The following is a 16074-nucleotide window of genomic DNA, read 5'->3' on the forward strand; positions in this document are numbered from 1 at the left end:
CTATGTGCTCGGATTTTAGAGCAATTGGCTCCATCTGTTGATTTTTCAACTAATTCATGAATATTATATATATATATTTCAACTTATCACAATCTGTGATTTGAAAAAGATATTCTTAAAGATTGCAGAAATTGTTTAACTCTAATCTCCATTAACATAATGATTTATGGGTTTATATTATGGTTATTTGGCTCTCACTTGCCATGAACAAATCTAAATTAAGAGAATCAAATCTGTAATACCAAACAAGATATCAAACAAGATATCATCATGATAAATATTGTAGCTTACTGCTATGAAATTCAATGTTATTGCACCATTTGTTCAAGAAAAACAAATTGGAAACATTGGATTTGGGTGTTCTACATAACCTGGATAATCTGGAGATGATGTCTTGCTGAACGCTCAGCTACTTGTCACAGCTTTACTTGCAAAATAACTAACACAGCTCTAACATAAAAGTACTTCACGATTTTCAGCAGAATATTGAAAAACGTAAGCACAAACAAGGTAGTCGGGTGTTTTGATAAAGATGTCTGCCTTCCTCTCTTGACTTTAGCAAGGAAGATTAATATAAGGTAGATTTTAACAAGAATGGCACTGCTAAAATAATGCAAAGGTTTCGAATGGAACTTGCAGAATTTCAAATGGTAATTTCCGAGTATCGGGTTGTAGATAATAGCTGGCATTGAACAAGGAAAAACGGGAATAATGAAAGGAAGACAGTTATATCAGTTATGTTTATGTGAAACAGTTAAAGACAGTTAAACAAAATTTCATAACTAAGAATTGAAAAAACCATCAATGAATTTACTATGGAAATTAAAATCTACATACCATGGAATTCAAGATTGAATCATTCTAGGGATGCTTCTGCAACCACCCAGGTTAGTCCACAAATATCAATGTTAAATAACAATTGACGACTACCATCCAATGCCACAATATCAAATTCAAATGATGATTACCATCAAATACCACTATATCATTTAGGGCATCACATATCACTGTATCAATTAGGGCATCAATTACCATTAGAACATTTAGGCCATCAAATACCAGTATACCATTTGGGGCGTCAATACCACTGTATCATTTACGGCTTCAAATACCACTGTATCATTTAGGGCATCAATTAGGGGATCATTTAAGGCATCAGATAGCACTATATCATGTAGGGCTTCAGATACCATTGTCTCATTCCTTTCCTTCCGATTTGCTTAACCGTGGAAATAACATAAGATTAGAAAATATGCTCATAATCATTAATCTTATAAATGAAAGATGGAAATAGCAATTCATCAAATAAATCTATCTTTTGCAAATAAATATATTCCACATTCAGTTAGAAGATCAACTGATCTAACTGATTGCCAATTATATTAACAATAAGAGTTGTTTTCATTTAAAGAAATAACTATAATGATGATACAACTCAATTAATCTTACCTTCTACTTGAATATACATCATGAAAGTAAAATAACCTATTTCTGACAAACGTTTGAATACATAGCTTATCTTTGTCTGTTGCACGTTCAACAAGTTGTGGAGAGGTGAAATGTTGTCAAGGGCTTAACTACCCAACCTCGGACCATAGCTTATCCCCATAGAATCTCTAACGAGAAAGGCCCTCCCTACTCGGAATAGACATGGAGCACCTCGTCATCCACTAAGCATCCTAGTTTCTAATCACACCACTCGACTTGGTAGCAAGAGAATACAATAAACATGATCAAGCATGAGCTATTAAATGATATTATTCCAAATTTAATGTATCATATCTAACTTTTATTTCTATGCCATTTGCAGATTTCATGTCACCTCTTCACCTTTTCCATGACTATGTAGCTGGTGAATCCTAGGTGCTCGGATCTCAAAGCAATTGGCTCTATCTTTTGATTTTTCAACTAATTCATTAATATTATATATATATATATATATTCCAACTTATCAAAATCTGTGCTTTGAAAAAGATACTCTTAAAGATTGCAGAAATTGTTTAACTCTAATCTCCATTAACATAATGATTTATGGATTCATATTATGGTTATTTGGCTCTCACTTGCCATGAACAAATCTAAATTAAGAGAATCAAATCTATAATACCAAACAAGATATCATCATGATAAATACTGTAGCTTACTGCTATGAAATTCGATGTTATTGCACTATTTGTTCAAGAAAAACAAATTGGAAACATTGGATTCGGGTGTTCTACATAACCTAGATAATCTGGAGATGATGTCTTGTTGAATGCTCAGCTACTTGCCACACCTTTACTTGCAAAATAACTAACACAACTCTAACATAAAAGTACTTCACGATTTCCAATAGAATATTGAATAACGTAAGCACCAACAAGGTAGTCGAGTGTTTTGATAAAGATGTCCGCCTTCCTCTCTCGACTTCGGCAAGGAAGATTAATATAAGGAAGATTTTAACAAGAATGGCACTGCTAAAATAATGCAGAGGTTTCGAATGGAACTTGTAGAATTTCGAATGGTAATTGCCGAGTATCAGGTTGTAGATAATAGTCGGCATTGAGCAAGAAAAAACGGGAATAATAAAAGGAAGTCGGATATGTGATTTTGTTTGTATATCTCGACTCTCTCAACCTTATGAAATATATAAAAGAGTCAAAGACCCTTTGGCTTCCAAGAAGCCGTAACATAAAAGAATGTCTCGGCTCTTGGACACCAAATAAATGTGCCAAGTGTCAATTGATTTTCAAACAAGAAAAAGAATAAAAAGATGGGAAAAGAGTTGGAAGGTTATAATTCGAAAATTATTATGATTTATATTTATATACGTGCATGTAAATATATTGGCGAGGTGGCATCATTTTATTATAATAAAATAATATGAGGGTGTCACTTCATTTTTATATCTGTGTACATACATAGATATATTTATTATAATAATAAGGTGAAAGATCATTTAAAATCCTTTGAGGTGTGTTTTATATTTCAATTAAATTATTTTATGCTTTAAATTATTTATTTAATAGCTCATGCAGTTTTTTCGATTTTATCCTGATGTTCAAGTCACTAAATCCTCAACCATGGTGATTCACGATTCATACTCATTTTCTTAGTGATGGTGATGCTCCTGTGTCCAATTCTTTTTTGACAATGCTTCCACTCCTTCGACATGCTTCTTACAAGGAAATTCTCCGCAATTAAATCATATTATCATAACAAGTTATAAATAATCATAACAGCTAACCACCTTTTCAATTCCATGAATTCGTGATAAATAATCAACTAGCATGTTACCTTCACATAAAATTATAAAGACTAACCACCTTACCAGTTTGCAGGACTATAACAAATTTAATTGTCAACTGACTTCATGTGAACCTCAATGGCTATAGTTTTAATTAGGTAAAAAATTGGAATGTAACAAAAGTTGTGCATATGATTAGGATGAGGATTAGGCTTGAATTAGAGGGGGGATTAGGAAGCAAGTGGCATGTTAGAGGAATGTAGTTGAGTTGAGTAATTAAAAGGGTTTAATTAGTCAATTAAATGGGTTAGCATGAGTGAATGGGTTGGGTTGATTTAGAACTAAGGATTTAGGATTGGGTTAAGGGTTAGGGTTGAAGATCTGATTAGAAAGAATTTTTTAATCAAAGGGGGAATTTGGGATTAAATTACATAGATAGTATGCATTTATTTAATTTAATAGAAGAATAAGGATTTAATTGATAATTAGACTTCTGGTTGTCATTTAATTTATCAATTGGACTATAGTCAATTAGATGAATTAACTAACTAGGGGATGACATTAAATTAATTAAATATTAAATTCTTAATTAATAATGCCTTAAGAGATGACTAAATAGGATTACTTAAATGATGTAATCAAATTTAGGTGTCAACAGAACCTTCGTTGTCTCTCTATCTATTGTTGGATTCATAAGGATGGTGACACATTGGCTTTGTTTCCTCTAGCTGGGTCTCTTTATGATGTCTCCTATCCTTGTTCGATAGGAGGGGCATTAGTTTTTGGAATTACTGGATGTGCGGCATATGTTTGTGTCATGAGGTTACTCCTCTCACCGGTTCCTTTTGTGGAGTTGTTGTATTTGTTGTCTTCGTTGTTCTCTTTGGGTAGCCTCTCTTCCTTCTACTTCTACCGACGTGCTAGTAGCCTCAAAAGGCTCCCAAGAAGATCATACATCACTTCATTCACCATGAGTTCAGTCTGTACCATATCAGTGGGAAGAGCCGTTTGCTTCGCCTCTCACCGTACATACTGGTCTACTACTATATCCCATGCCTAAATGAGGTCGTATGTCAATTGATCCTTCCAAGTCACTTCCTCCTCGATGTCACTGTCTGTTATCACTACTTGCTGGTCAAAAGTAAGACCCATTATACTTCCATGTTTTCACCTATCACCTTGAGACCTTCAAGCTCATACTAGGCAACAATGCTAGAAATATTATATGCCAAATATGAAAGTGTTCATATGTCAAATATGGAAGTGTTCATATGCCAGATATGGAAGTGTTTACATACCAGATATGTAACTACGCATACACCAGATATGGAAGTGTTTACATGCCAAATATGGAAGTAGTCTTAGCACAGAAACTACATACTAATGAACCAATCTATGATTACCAAAAGAATAGCATAAATAACAATATCATAGGGAATGCACAACAATGGCAGAATATTACTTTATTGATTGTACCAAAGGATTACATTGCCAACCATGCCAACATTCACCACCCTTTCACTTGTTCTAAACTACATACAAGTAGACTCATCCAAGTTGGTTAAATCTCCAAATGTCTCCGATAACCCTTCGGAACGATGATTTATTAGATTAACTAACAAAAGTCCTATTTAACTATTCCTGGCATAAATGCCACCTATGGTTAGTTTTTTGAGTTTTATAATCACAGATTATGAAGTGATGCAGAATCGATTATGTATTCAAGTGTAGCAAAACAGAGGTGCTTGTTTGACTCATTTCATTCAGTATAGCTATGTTACGAACATTCTGAAAAAGTTCACTACATATAAGAAAACCAACAAGCATGCCTATGGAGAATAGTGTCAAAATAATAGCTGATATGTCTCGACCAATCACCCAATAAAAAAGCTATCGATGTAGACAAAACCTTTTCTCCTAAAAATTAGTGACTCCAAAATGACATAGAAAACTAAATGCAACATTGTAGAGAGAGAATCAGCAGAAATATTCTGTGGACAAAATCTCCTTTACAGAAACACGGACGTACTGCTTTATTTCAGAGACACTAAATGTTGCATGCTAACCCATCTATCTCCCTAGTCCCTATTATTAGCCATTAATATTTATTTATTTTCATACAACCAGAAGCTTTAGAAGATCAACAATTTTCTAACCCAACTCTCTAAGGTCTAATAGAGCTATTCAATATTAATTGAACATTTGTTTCCCCTTTCCTCAAAATAGCAGGGCAGTTTCTATTTTCAACCACTATTATTAGGAATTTAATTCCACCAATTTCTCCGCTATACTAATAGTAGGTTCAGCAGTGCATTAACAAGATGACAAGCAACCCATATGAAAGTGCACTGGGCAGGGTTATGTCAATGACATGCACAAGGCCTCACATTGCGTATAGAATGGGTGCTGAGACCTGGTAGTTGTCAAATCTAGGAACACAAAATTTGATTGCTATAAAGATAATATTCAAGTATTTGAGAGGAATGACCTCTCATGGAATTAATCAAGAAAATATAGTTGCTATAGAGCTTGTCCAGGCAACAACACATTGAAACAATGATTGGGCAAGTGATATGCATTATTAACAAAAAACAGAGATCCTGTTATTATTTCAAATTGAAATGGCTCAGTTAGTTGGGTAAGCACAAGGCAAACAATAGTTATTTTGTCCTGAGTGGAGCTTGAATATATAGAAGTAACGCAAGTAACAAAGTAAGTGGTCTGGCTCAGGAAGTTGCTCAAAGATTTGGATACAAGCAGAAACAAACCACTACCATATGTTATGATTGTCGAATTTGCATAGCTCTAACAAGGGATCCAAAGTTCCATGTAAAAACAAAATATAGAAATCTAACACCATATTATTCATGATAAAACTGAACATGGAGAAACGTATTTGATGTTTTGTGGCACCAAATGCATGTATGCTGAAATGTTCACCCAGATAAAGAATAGGTACCAAAAAAGTGGAGACAACTGTAATTCTGAAATTGCCATTAGAAAGAATTTCAAGTCCTCAATGATATTCTCCACATCTACAATATGGGACACATAAAACAAACGTGAAAGATCTATGAACTTCTCATACCAATGAGCTGTCGCTCAAAGTCAACAAAAGGCCTTGCTCCATTGACTTGTTATAAGCTATGGATGAAGCAATACTAAATTCATTAGAAGCAAGAGGTGATGGTGATGAAATGTCAGAATATTTCTCGATAGCCTCAATCAATGAAAATATTTAAAGGTTCAAGTGACCATATTGCACACCCCAAAAAACCACACCAAAGGACTGAGTATGAACATCAGATGAGGGGAATTAAGTTTGAGAAGGCGGTACAGATTAGACTACTTGTCCATCTCCCCAATTTGCAACAATATCATTATAGTGTGAATCCTGAAGGAACACAGAAGCAAGAATGAACTCAATATTCTTATTTGTCTCACTATACATAATATGATACATGGATGCAAGAATATTTGACAAAGAAGGTAGAGAATGAACATTAATGATCATGTCAACAAAATCTGTACTACAAACACAAATATAAGTGGTCTTCCCCATCGTGATGTGTCGCATAAAATAGATATCAACTGAAGAAAAAAAATACTTTGTGATGAGGCTATATGATGCAAAGCTTCAAGATCAAGAATCCATTTTGCTAACTTAAAATCTAGAATATAGTAAGAAGTGCATCACCCTCAAAATGTTTTGATTTCGATAAAGAACATGATAATGAACTCTCTGACATAATTGAAGGCAAAATAATAAGATTTTTTGTAATTTCATGTTTCAACTTTGATCTATTTTGTATAATGCATCATGTCAATGTCTCTCCAATAGGCACATTTGGCTTTCTCCTTGCCCAATGATTGCACTCATGAGAGGGAAGATTCAAAATATGATTGTGATCTACCTTTCTGGCCTTTTGTTTTCCTTCCTTTGTTTGCTTTCAAGATTCTCTAACTCTATTTGTCAGCGAGGTTCACCAACCACAATGTTTGTGTGTAACAACCCCTTTTCCCGGGCCTTAGCTAACAACTATCATAACATTGACATAGTTATTTTCCATATTCATGATCATGTAAAGGCAGTTATAACAGCTATTCATGATCATGTAAAGGCAGTTATAACAGCTATTCACCAACCACAATGTTTGTGTGTAACAACCCCTTTTCCCGGGCCTTAGCTAACAACTATCATAACATTGACATAGTTATTTTCCATATTCATGATCATGTAAAGGCAGTTATAACATTGACATAGTTATTTTCCATATTCATGATCTTGTAATTATGACAAGAGGTTTTGAATTCTGAAAAACAATATCTTAGTTCATCACAATGGATGTGCACAAGTATAAAACTTGAAACCGGATTGCAACCCGATTAGGCAAAGATTGCATCAAACCTTATTCTTATACCGACAGTATATTAGACTGCTGGGTTATAGCAGATACTGATATCACACCAGAATAATGAAACCATATCTGATATCATATTCACAACAGAATGCAATTTGTATTGAGTTTAATTTCATAACATTACTCTAACAACATAACTGAACTGTGTCTCAAAGAATATCTTTCCATTGCAAGCTTATACAGGGATATTATTCCACATGTCTCTGAGATAAAGGGGTAATACCCTTAAGGGAAAACCAATAATTAAAATGCAAGTAACATGAATCTTTGTTAAGCCATAAGCCGAGGTTGGGCAGACTGTAAATGGCTGTGATATATTATGCTTATTCAAAAACCCCAAAAATTCATCCAGGAAGACCAGCATGGTCGAGATGAAGGGTGTGAATCGATAGCCACTGAAATTATGAAAAATCCCTGCATGATAAAAGATAGATCAATCAGTAACAATAATCAAGAAATAAAAGATGTCATAAAAACAATGTCAGCTCATGGTGGTCTAAGGGTATGAATCTTGATGCCAAGACAGTTGTGGTAGGATACACTATCACCAGGATGCTCAGTGGCAAGACAATGATGTTCATACTGAATCACAAGGTAGGGAGGGTCTTTCTTGGTTGAGATTGTATGGCGATACTTAAGGGTCCGTAGTTGGGAAGTTAAGCCCGTGACAATGCTCATCGTCTCCACCAGATGCCGAGATTTGCACAAGACAAAGATATGATCTGCATTCAAACATCTACAAGTAACAAGTATTTTACTTTTATGAATTTGCAAGTCCAAGTTGAAGATATGTTAGATGGTTGATATCATTTAATCAGTTATCTTCTTTTCAGTTAATTTGGTTCATTGGTTCTCTTCCATCTAAATATGTGAAGTAGTTGTAAAACCATCTTCATGTGCTTATGAAAGGTATGTATCTTTAATAGCATAGAAGGTCTCTCTTGCCATTAAATAATCGGTTACGATAGCACTTATATTCATCATATTTGTTGATTGAATACTCTTCAATGATTACTTAAGATATTTCAGTTAAATTGATTTTAACCATTAATCTCTCTCGTATAAACATGTAAAATAGTTGTTATAACTAGTGTTACGGGACCCAGATTCACCTCTGACTTGGAAAGTCGAAATTGGGCTCAGACTCGAACTCAACAACCAAACTCGGCCAAGACTCGGAAAATCGAAAAATCCATGAAATTCGAAGATTTTTAAGGATTTAAATTTTTTTTTCATGCATTTTTTCGTCAATTAACATCAAATACACAATAATTAAGATAAATAGAAGCTACTTAACACGCGTACACCATTTTGCTCAAATCACATAAGTATAAAAGTGAATTTCTGAAGGAAAAAAATTGAATAACATAATATAGAGTTAAACATAGTGTCACTATCAAATGTCTACAATATTCATCAGTATGAAATCCATGGAATCAAACATTCAAAACATATATCAAAATAACAGCTAGAGTGTAGAAGACTAAGGCTCATAGTAGCCTATGTACTCCCACGAATACGCCTAAGATAAGTCATGGAAGACTCTAGAGCCATCCTCTCTCCCTGTTCTTGAGGCTGAACCTCAGGGGCATCCTCATCTCGTCCTCATCCTCACCCACATAATCTTCGTCATCAGACTTGGATCCATCATTCCTAGCCTAAGGGTCCTACACTCAGTCTCCTTGCATTGTAGCCTCCTCGACTGCCATCGCTATTGTCTCTGCCTCCCAATCCACCTAATCAACCCACTGCACCTCTTCATCACTGAAGACAAAATCAACAATCTCTATGTTCCACTCTACATGTGGATCAATAGTCTCTAATACAATCGGTGATATGTCGGTGCCCTGGATTTGTTTATGGTGAAGGCGAAGGTTGTAGTGAACAAAGGCAAGATCATTCAATTTTTGCACAAAGAATGGAAATGCAAGTTTGTAGAAGCCTCCTCCAAATGCTTCCTTTAGCTCCTCTGAATACTTAAGTGCAAGCTACAAAGTTGCACAAATATCAGCAATCGATATGGGATAGCCAACCAAGTTGCTAATTTCTCTCTCAAAACCCCAATACTCTTCTCTAACTCTTTTCTCTCTATCACAAGCATTAGCAAAGGATGGAACAACCTTTTCAGGTCAAATAGTTGTTATACAAAGAACAAACAATTCACTTAACCCTTTTATTTTATTATTTTTTGCATTTCATGAGTCTTGCTGTCGGAAAGAGTCCAGAGCTCGAGACCCTGTGAGTTGGGAGACCCTGAACTCGGCGAGTCCATGGTGACTCTGCCTGGACTTCGCCAAGTCTGAGACTAGAGGCAATCTACCTTGTTTTGATGGACTCTGGCTCAAACTTGGCAAGTCCTTCTCTGACTCGTAGAGTCCTAGAACTATGGTTTTAACTGTCTTCTCATGATCATGAACATGGAAAGTAACTATGTCAATGTTATGATAGTTGTTAGCTAAGGCCCAGGAAAAGGGGTTATTACATTCTGACTTAGAAGACTTCATGAGAGGCACATTTGAATTAGCTTTTCCCACTGTTGAACTAGAAGATATGAAAATATATCATAAGTAGGCACAATATATGTAGCTATCATAAAAAATCAATGGTATGAAAGTCAAAAAAAACAAAAATTGGATACTTTGGACCAAGAGAAAATAACACATTAAAAATCAATTGTAAATAATAAATCCCCTTCATCCATACTACAATTATTTAGTTGTGCTGTTAGTTGTTTGACCTTAGAAATGCATTCCAAGATTTAGTAAAAGTATTATGATCTATATTCATGAGATTTTTATTAATTTAATATCCAACCTTACTATTTTTACCATAAAATATTGCAATGGAGTCCCAAGCCTCCTTATATGTTATACAATTTTCTTTACAAGATAAAGTAATGAAAAAATGTAATCAATAGCTTTCTCGTGAATATTTTCTAACTCTCTTTATCAATGCCAATAGATTCAACATTTGATTCATCCACATTTATAATACAACGTTTTCCTTGTAGATAATTTCATCATAATGCCCTACCCCCCAAGCAATAAAACCCCCTAAAACAAAATTATTTCCGTATTTCATATTTAGGGCATGTACAATTTTTAATTGCAGTGACCATAGACTACGCTTGATCTTAATGCTTTACACATGCCAAAAGGTGGTCACAATATTAGAACTAGATATTGGGAACAAAAATGTAAAACTAAAGAAATAATGTCTAGATCTTATGAACTTATACATCATAAAAAGGTGTTTGTAAAGGAGCTTATTTGAGCCCATACAAAGCCTTCAAAGATCCAAAGCTAAGAATTATATACATGCACCACCATGAAATATGTGGAAAAATGGCTTAAATAACCAAAAAAACTGCACTTGAGGATATTGAATGTTGAAGATATAGCCCTTCAAAAGTCAAATACAAAAGGCTAGGATAAACTCCAATGGAGTAGCCTCCTCCGATAGAAAATTGTAGCAATGCTATTAAAGTTATATCGTAATATTTAACTTATAATGTTCATTTAAGTCATTTAGCTAGTTTTTAATAACTTCCTATATCTAAGCCAAAAAATTAGTATTTAGTAACTTTCTTTTTTGTCATTAGTTCTCATTTGTTTCCATTATGGAAAGATCTTCCTATTACTGCTTACATAAGGAGTATTCCTCTCCTTTCTTTAAAACAACACTAAATTGTCATTTCATAGCAACCGAGCATATGTTTTTTTTCAAACAAAAGGCTAGAAGCCTATAACTTAATATAGAAAAATTACATAGATAACATATAGAAAAGGCTTTTGAATGGCTTAAAGCCGACTAACACAACGATGATGCTCCAAAAATATGTAGAAAATGTCTCAAAAAAAATCACCCACCCAATCTATTTACGCCAATCAAAATGGTTATGTACCATGGCATCTAGAGACTCCCTTCACAAATATTACATTGATTACAATTAGAACAAGACTATGTCACAATGAGCATGTGACCTTCAGTAACACAATTAAAAAAACACCTGTCTTCTCATGTCAGCTTCTGAGGTCTAATCAAGGTATGTGATTGAAGATGAGAAGAGTATATTTGCCTTATAGTTGTGCCTTGCTCATAGCCAAAAAATCTGCATTATATTCCACAAACAAGCATATGGAACATATATAAAGAGTCAACCAAAAAAAAAGTGATTAGAACCAAAGACAAATCATTCCTCTATCAACATAGGGACTGCATTAGGATCATGGCTTGTAGCTTTGTTAGATGTATCATCAGCACAATCTAGCAATATCAATGAAGTGGAGAGATTAGGCACATTGTCTTCGAAACTGGCTTCCCTTAAATTGTTTGCAGCATCGACCATCACCTCTAGAGGAGCAGGGATCATCACCTTTGGCAAAACAGGGATATCCAATCTTGGAGGACTATTGTCATTTTTTAGAAGCTGAAGCAAGGCATTCAATTTGTGCTTAATCACACTAACCATATCCTCACTAAGAACCCTCTCATATCCTTGCAAACCTTGTGTAAGGTGTCTGTAATTCTGACATCCTAGGGCTCTTTTAATACTACAATCAGATACACAGAGGAAGGTATGTCCATTATATAACATATGATGTAGAAATAACCCACTCACAAAGGCTTGGTCATTTTGAAAGTCATATGTTCGGGCAAATTTCAGCAATTTATTATCACCCAAAAATTGTGAGAAAACCGTTAGCATACATCTAACAAAGAATAAGATTGCAATAGACCCATTAAAGTGGAGAGGAAAAATGAGACAATCTGGGAAGGGAGGATAACAACACGAGAGGGTGAAACAAAATTTCCTCACGAATAATGGATATAATTTATCTATGATGATGTGGCTACTCAATGAGAAAGATTTGAACCAAAATTTCATCGAGCATGTGCCCAAAAGTAGGAGTTTCCTAGTCCTCCATCGATAGTTGAACCCTATAGTTGCATAGCAAGTATTTCTTGTAGTAGCTCCTATAAATTATGTATTATTGAATTCCAGATGGGGCACCTACCGTCAATGACGGCCATGGTTGCATCCTGTCATTCTCTCCATTCTACAATTGGAATCCTATAGACACAAAGTTGTTATAGACTTGTTATTAAAGAGACACGCCAACTCCCAAGAGTAAACCTGCATTCAATACCACAAATGTTGTGATGTGGATCCTAATAAGAGTTATAGGTTAATTTTTTCCCACTTTATTCAGCACAGTTTTTCCCCAAATTATTTCTACGAGAGTTTGGAGGCAGCGCCCCCAAGATGGGATCAAAGAGCAACACCCCTTGTGGGGTCCTAGGGGAGAACCCCAAGTGCACTCCCTATCACAATATAGGGTGGGGTTGAGGGGCAACACCTCGTGGGGGTTTTCGGGGTAAGCGCCCCCGAAAGCTCACCTGACTTTATTATTATAAAAGGCATCAATAGATGTTATTTCTGTTGGACAACATATTCTAGCCCTAATTTTGTAAGTGGCAAAAAGCTTGTATAAAACATAGTTACACCACCCTGCAGGATGGAGGGGCAGCGGGATGAGGGGACAGAGGGGCCTTGATTTAGAGACAACAGGGGACGGCGGTGGGGGACGGGGGGTGGCGGGGGCAACAGGGGTGTATGTACTATACATATGGTACTTAAAATGCTAGTTATGAAAAGATATACTACAATTATACAATATAAGATATAAAGATATAAAAAACTTAAAACATTGAATATTGCATTGAAGTTTTGAACTAGAACATCAAGATTCATTATCAAATGACAAACAACGAACATTGAACATCAGCAAATGAAAGAGTGTCAAATTATATAATTTTAAATTAATAATATATATCAATTTTCAGATATAGAAATGCAAATGTGAATAAAAATTAAGAATAGAAGGCTTTTGGACAAAGGAGGAGGAAGGGATGGGCCCCACATCCCCATTATAAAAAATATAGAACCAAAAAATGTTAAAATAATGCCTTATTTTTTTAATTTTTAATGTCCCCCATCTTGTCGCCGTGGGATACATTCTGGCGTCCCCCCGTACCCATAGGGGACACAGAGATGTCTCGCCATCTCAGAGAAGTCTTGCCGTCTCCAGCGGAGGTGGGGCTCTGAGTGGCACTGCCCAAGACGCCGAGATGTCGTCCCCCTGTCTCAAGTGCGGCCCGATTTTGGTGGAGGGACGCGTTTCCGTGTTACACTAGTATTAAATGGCTTAAGGTTAGAGATTTCAAAATGTATAATGTGATTGTAGCTTCTTGTGGCGATATTGAGTTGTAAGGGATTACAGATTGTAATCAGGTTGTAATCACTAGATAATAAGAATATTGGACTCACTATTTGGTGGACGTAGCCCAGGGATTGAGTGAACCACACTAAATCTTTGTGTTGTGCTCTCTTCTGTGCAATTTATTGGTTTTTGATATTGGTTATATTTGCATGTAATTGTTATTTTTGCCTCGTTAGTTCTAACAAAAAATACTTAGCCTAAAATCTAGGTACTGGATTTGATGCAACTATCGTCTCTTGTGCCAACATAAGATTTAGCTTGTAAGAGCCCAGCTCCATTTACTAAAATGATAATTTTGTATCATATGACATCAATCTTCGCACATATGAATTCAGTTTAGTGATGTTGTGTGGTGACCTTCATAATTAAGAAACATGACCAGATAACAATTGCAAGCAAAAGGGAAGTCATTGATTTATTTATTTTTTTGGGGGGGGGGGTGGGAAATTTAATATTTATATTATTTATAAATAGTTCAAAGGGCTCCCAGAGAAAAGAACCAGGAAAGAAAAACTTTGATCATTGCCCATAAAAGTACAATAAAGATTTGCAGGAATGTGACATCTGCAGTTAAGAAATCAGTCCCAAGTTTACAAAGATGCCTAAAAGCATGACTAGAAGCCCAAAAAACCTCTAACCTAAACAAAACCCTTACATTAATATTTTCCATATGCCCAAGGAAAAGAAACCCCATATACCTAATCCTCAAAAACTAACCCATCCATCAAAATTGCCAAAAAGCTACATATGAAGGTTAACAGCATACACTGTCATAATTAAAAATATTTTGAGATATTAAAACCAAACCTTTCGTACTCTTTAACAATGGCTAGCTGGGACCACACAATTCCATGCACCAATGCAGAGGCATATTGATATTACACATGAGAAGTTCTGATGTAACCCATATCCAGTATAGCCAATTGCAACTGTGCAGCTCAATGAAGAATCCAATTTGTAAAAGCTGTTAATAATCCCTCACTAACTTGATATCGAAGACGATGGAAATATGAAGAATATGTTATCTGCTACAACACACTGTTTTGCAATACATTACCAGCTTCATAAATGTTGCTCGCTAATCTCCAATACTGACATCACTATTATTCACCAACATTGCATCATGTAACAATCACTTTAGAAGATCCCAAGTCCTAGATTTTAGCATGTGATTGAACCCAGCCACCTGACTAAAAAATGGCATTATGCAGACCCAAATAACCTTGACACCACTGCACTGACTTTTCCCTGTCTTCAAACCAGACTTGAGGAGCTAATGATGAAAAGAGACAATTCCCATTTCCAATAGCATAACCACAGCCATGGATCACACACGATGCATATGAATCCATGCCTAGGTGTTGACCAGAATCACTTCACATTCACTACCATATTGCTTGCCTCATTAAACTATTATTTCATGCTTTACCTTTCCTGCACTTACCCACCATATCATTGTGAACAGTCATTGCAATCAGTAGATGGGCAATAAGTTGTTCCCTATCATCCTAAAAACTGAATTCACCATGACCACATGTCAGATTAGCTAACCGGTCAGCTAACATGTTTCCCTCTCTATATGTGTGGGAAACTATAAATGCGCCAGACTTATCAAGTAGCATCCAAACTTGATGTAATATTATATTTTATCCTGCAATTATGACAAAAAATTTCCTAGTGTCTTCAATCACTATAAGGGAATCACCTTCCACCTGGATATGAGAGATGCATAAATCCCTAGCCAATACCAGACCATTAAACAAAGCGTGAGCTTCAGCTATGTTATTTGTTCCTTGGTTCAGAGGAATTGATTTGGCTGCAATAAGCTTACCCACTAAGTCCCTAATGCACAGCCCCACTCTAGAGGTCCCTGGATTGCCTCTTGAGGCGTCGTCAAAACTATTTTAAGATATGGGGAATCGAAGCTAGCCATATATTAAGCCTTCTATCCACCTTGATTTTAGTGCTACATATTAAGAGCCACTAACCAGCATGAAGATATGGAGCCATTTTATCAATACTTGACTATCCCAAGATGAAAAGAAGGATGTGCTTGACTTAGATTTTTGAATATAAGCCATTACTACCTCTGATACTGACTGCTCAATCTTGGTGTAAACATGTTGAATGCCACTGGATTCCT

At 35.4% G+C, this 16074-nt stretch overlaps 1 protein-coding gene across 1 annotated transcript in view; it reads left to right on the forward strand.

Moving 5' to 3' along the window:
• The window catches only part of LOC149544175 (subtilisin-like protease SBT4.14), a 65336-nt gene that overhangs the window by 25338 nt on the left and 23924 nt on the right, over window positions 1–16074 (forward strand). The gene's annotated exons all lie outside the window — the stretch shown is intronic.

Source organism: Cupressus sempervirens, chromosome 8 (assembly GCF_028749045.1).
Source record: "Cupressus sempervirens isolate cs-2001-9-10 chromosome 8, ASM2874904v1, whole genome shotgun sequence".
NCBI lineage: Eukaryota > Viridiplantae > Streptophyta > Pinopsida > Cupressales > Cupressaceae > Cupressus > Cupressus sempervirens.